Genomic DNA, 5,303 nt, shown 5'->3' with positions numbered 1-5,303 from the left:
TGCTTGTCTTTATTTTGAGTTATTTTTAGCTGCTCATAAAATTAACCATTTTTAATTTGGGAAGCAGTATCCAAATTTAGTAGAATACTGTAATTTAAGAGAGAAAAGCTGCTTGCTTTTGGAAGTTACAGGATTAGTGAAATTATCTTAAGAAGAACTAATGATGATTAGCAATAGGATGCCAGATCCACCCCACGCATGCGCCCCCTCACCCTCACCCCCCACCCCCCCGCCATTTTCTAAAAATGTAATTTTCCTAACAGATAGGAACCTGGTGTGGCTGTAGTTTTTCCCAGTATGGAAGAAATCAAATAATTTGCACAGTGTGCACTTGCTTTTTCTTTTCTTTTTTTTTCCATTTGTTTTTTTACACCTGCCCTTTTTTAGCTGCTTGTTTTTAGAAGAAATTCTAGGTACTCTTCATGACAGTGACGGGTGCTACTCCATAACAAGCAGATCATGTTTTGGGAAGAACTGCTTGTAGTTGGATGGTTTTATGACTCAGTGGTCTAGGTACAGGGCTTTGAGCTGTTTGGGAGGCCAGGCTGGCACTGGAGAGTGATGGTAGAGGACCTGGCCCGGTGCAGTTTGCTTCCTAAAGGTGAGAGCCTTGATGGCAGCTTAACCTGGAGAAAGAAGGTGGGGGCAGTAGGAGCTGTTCTGGTGAGTGCATGAGGGACTGTTTATTTCAGCTGCTGCCCAGCCAAGAACATGGAGGAAAGGACTTGCTGCCTACTGGTGTTTCCTTTCAGGGGGAGACCCGTCTCCTGGGGGGATTTACTAATGGCCAGGGGCTTGAACTCCAGCTCTGTGAGGCCTCTTTCCAAAGGTGCTGTTAGATTCCATCTTTGAAGGACCTGTAGGATGTTCAAACCTTTGGAAGAGTCAGCTAGGCTTCCCAGGAATTCAGAGGTTTTTAAAAAATTTTTTGTTCTTGGGGTACACCCCTACCGGAGATCAAACCCACAACCCAGGTATGTGCCCTGGCCGGGAATCAAACCGGCGACCCTTCGGTGCACAGAACACCACCAACTGAGCCACACTGGCCAGAGCCAGAGGTTTCTTTATAGTTGAAATGAAACTCCTGTGCAGCTGTCTTCCTGCCTCCCCCCATCTATTGCTATAACTTGACAGCGGTTGCTTCTCATAAGCACCTCTGCAGTATGTAATAGTTCTGTAATATTAAATACTGCAGAAAGCATTTTAGTATCTGCCTCCCATCCGTAAGTTAACTGGAAGAGAGAAGGGTACATCTTTCCCCAAAGAAGCACCTATATAAATAGGCTCAGTTTCATAAATATTTGCACCTACTATGTGAATATTCCAGAGATAGGTTTAAGACAGGTGATGCCTGATTCCTCTGTGCTATTGAGCTGGCTTCAGAGAAACAAAATTTAATGAAATTACAAATGGGAGTCCCTTTATTATCCATAGGTTTCAGGTTTCTACGAATGTTCTTACATTTTGTCGGAGGCCTGTTTGGTGCAGCCGTGGTGGTTTAGTGGTGAGCATAGCTGCCTTCCAGCGGCCAGATTGCTTCTCCAGGTCCTGGGAAAGTAATTGTGGTCACAGCAGACTCCAGAAGCCTGGGTTTCCTTTCATGACTCACATGTCTTCTTCAGGGAGGGCTTAGGGAGCAGGAGGCGTAAAGAAGGAAGAAGTTGGAAGTGGACATTTGGGGAAAGGATGGAGGTGTTGCAATTTTACCTACTGTCCACTTTCAGTTTGTGATTTTTAAGGAATAGCCTGGTTTTCTCAGTGAAGGAGATTACTTGGTAGAGATGAAGTCTAGAACCAAAAGAGCTAATGTCACTTTGTAAAGCCACTCTGGCTTGAGACTCAGTAGAAACAGCATTTATTTTTTATTTTATTTTTTTATTTATTTCAGAGAGGGGGGGGAGAGAGAAACATCAATGATGAGGGAGAATCATTCATCGACTGCCTCTTGCACACCCCACACGGGACCGAGCCTGGGCATGTGCCCTGACCAGGAATCAAACCATGACTTCCTGGTTCATAGGTTGACGCTCAACCACAGCCATGCTGGCTGGGCATGGAAACAGCATTTCTTTGCAGTGGGAGGAGACTGGTTTTTAAACAGCCTTATAATCTGCTCTTTTCACAAGTTGTACACTTTGGTTCTTTCCCCTCAGTCTTCAAATTCCATTGGCTGTTGAGGTCATGCAGAGTCTGCCACTGACAAGGTTCACGCTGGACTGTCAGCTGCGGTAGGACCTGACAGGGCCCAGTGTAGTCCACGGAGCTGGATCTGGTGGAGCATGGGGTGGGCAGCCCGTTTTCTGTTCAGCTGCTTGCTGTCTGCCCAGTGGGACTTCGCACCAGTGCTCTTCCAGGGAAATGGGGAGGAGAGGAGGACAGGCAGTCGCATCTCAGACTTTGTAAAGGGGCTTTAGTACAGGACAGCGGTCCATGCTGTGTGTTGCAGGTGGCTATCGCCCGGGCTCCTCATTGCGTAAGAGTGGCTGGCCTGGGTCTGGCCACGTGTGGCCTTTTTTGGTGAGGAGCTTTGCTCTATTTTTCATATTTTCTTGGCCAATGTTTTCCATCATTGAGATGATGAGTTACTTTCTCATTAGTGTGAGGTTAACAGGCTTATAAGCATACCTGGTATCTTAAAGTCTTTTTGCAAGTTTTTTGTCATGAAAATAAATAAAAATGATGAAGACTATGTACTTAATTGTAACCTACTAATCTCTCCCCCACCTGTAACCACCCTCTAACTGTAAAATAGTAAATATACAAATAAAGCAAACTATTTCACAGCAGCAGGCTCTTTGGTACTCATTTTGGACACTAGAGAGAATTTGTTTCTTATACCTGTTCTGTTCATGGCAGGGGACAAGGTAAATGTTAAAATCATTACTGGCCTAGGCCTAGCCGGTGCTCAGTGGTTAGAGCATCAGCCTGTGGCCTGAAGGCTCTTGGGTTCAGTTCTAGTCAAGGGCATGCAGGCTCGATCCCTGACGCGGGTCAGGGCTCATGTGGGAGGGAACCAGTCCATGTTTTTCACATCAACGTTCCTATCCCCCTCCCTTCTACTTTCTCTAAAAATCAATGGAGAAAACATCCTTGGGTGAGGATTAATAAACAAAAATCATTACTGGCCCAGAAGCTTATCCTAAACAGGATTAGGAGGGAGGGAATCAGAAGCGCTTTTTTTTTTTTTTTTAATAACTTGAATTGTAATGGCACCATCAATTTTTAAAATACATTTTTGTTGATTTCAGAAAAGAAAGGAGGGGGAAAGAGAAAGAGAAATATCAATGATGAGAGAATCATTGACTGGCTACCTCCTGCATGACCCCCATTGGAAATGGAGCCCACAACTGGGCATGTGCTCTGACCCGGAATTGAACTGCAACCTCCTGATTCATAGGTTGATGTTCAACCACAGCCATGCTGGCTAGGCCAGAGAAGCTTTTTAAATAGCCCAGAGTTTCTGTAAATAGCACCAAGATTCCTTGGAATTGGTAGAATTCTTTTTCACATACATTATACTCTTGAAATTAAAAATGTACTCACTAAGTCCTAGCCAGTTTTGCTCAGTGGATAGAGCATTGGCCTGCAGACTGGAGGGTCCCGGGTTCGATTCTGGTCAAGGGCTTTAAAGTACTTTATCAAAACAAAAAAGGAAAAGGCGTGTAACTAAAATGATGGACATACGAAGAATTCCAGCAAATTGGTAAAAGGCAACCCAATAGGAAACTAAGCAAGATATGATAAGTTATTTCACAGAAGAGGAAATAATGGCCCCCAAATGATGTTCAACTCATTTGCAATCAAGGAATTTTAAATCGAGACTAAAGAAATAAAATACTATTTTACACCCATTTAAATGGCAAGTCAGGAAGCCTGATAAACCAGTCGCTGGAAGGTTTGTGGGTCTCTTCTCCCTTACAGATGAGTATAAACGGGTATAGCCGCTTTGGGAATGAACTTGAACATTAAATGTTCCCATACTCCATACCCAGTGGTTCTCCTCCAGGTATATATCCAAGAGACCATTCATAGCGGCAAAAACCTCTATTTAGATAATGGAATGTTGTAAAGAAGTCTCCTTAAAGGAATGAATGGTATCCACTCGCAGCAACGTGGATGAGCCACGGTCATGGTAACAGAAAGTTTGTCCCAAATACTTACAGACAGCATGACACTTACATGTAAGATGAACTTTCGAAATAACATGACAAAACCAGTTTGTATAAAGGTATTTAGGTAGGGTGAGGCAGAAGAATGGAATGTTCTAGGTCCCATTGGGTAGTGAGTTAATTATCAGAAATGACAGGATCGGGGGTGGGAGTAATGCTCCTTTGTACCTTGGGAGTTGGGGGTGGCAAGACAACTTCATGGTGGGCTCCAGGGCCTTCTAGGATGTTGTATGTACTTCTTAAGGTACATTTTTTCTGACGGAAATCCATAGCTTTCCATTCCCTTTTAGGATATGTGCGACCCCAGGATATTCACATCCTTAGACCCTTTCGAGTCCTTAGAGCTGTTGCATTTTGTAGGCATTTTGCTTCTATAACAAGTGTGCACGCAACTGAATCAGCGGTGAACTGGAAAGCTAAATAGCCCTGTTTGGAGTGATGAAAAAGTTTTGGAAATAGTTATGGTTGTACAATATTTTGAGTATAATTAATGCCACTGACTCGCACAGTTAAAATGGTAAATTTTATGTTATATACTAGAGACCCGATGCACGAAATTCATGCAAGAGTAGGCCTTCCTTCCCCCGGCTGCTGGCACTGGCTTCCTTCCGGCACCTGGGACCCGGGCTTCTCTCTGGCCGCCAGCAGGCACCCGGGACCCGGGCTTCCCTCACAGCCCCGGCTTTGTCCAGAAGGTCGTCTGGTCTAATTAGCATATTATACTTTTATTATTATAGATAATGCAATATACCAAAGCCCATCAAACTGTAAAAAACAAAACAGTGCACTAGAATTTATACAACTGGGCATGAATTGTCTAGTTTTTTAAAGCTTATTTTCTAATTCACAAGTGAATGGTTTATAAATGTAATAGAACTTTGGAGAAATTTGACAAGTGCCTAGAAAGGGGGCAAGATCCTCCCACTCAGGTCCAAAAAGGGTCTTTGGGCTGACAGGCCCGATTTTATGCTGGAAGATGGGCTCAGAGAGGGTTCGATAGAGCTCCTGGTCACATTGGTTGGACCTGGAGATTTTGCCAGTGGTCAGAGGTTACTCCTCCAGGACCTGCCATTACTAAGGCCCAAGCTGAGACAGAAGTCAGGAATGTAAAACAGAACTCTGTTCCTATTAGAT

Source organism: Myotis daubentonii, chromosome 4, assembly GCF_963259705.1.
Source record: "Myotis daubentonii chromosome 4, mMyoDau2.1, whole genome shotgun sequence".
Classification (NCBI taxonomy): domain Eukaryota; kingdom Metazoa; phylum Chordata; class Mammalia; order Chiroptera; family Vespertilionidae; genus Myotis; species Myotis daubentonii.
This window is presented reverse-complemented; position numbering follows the sequence as displayed.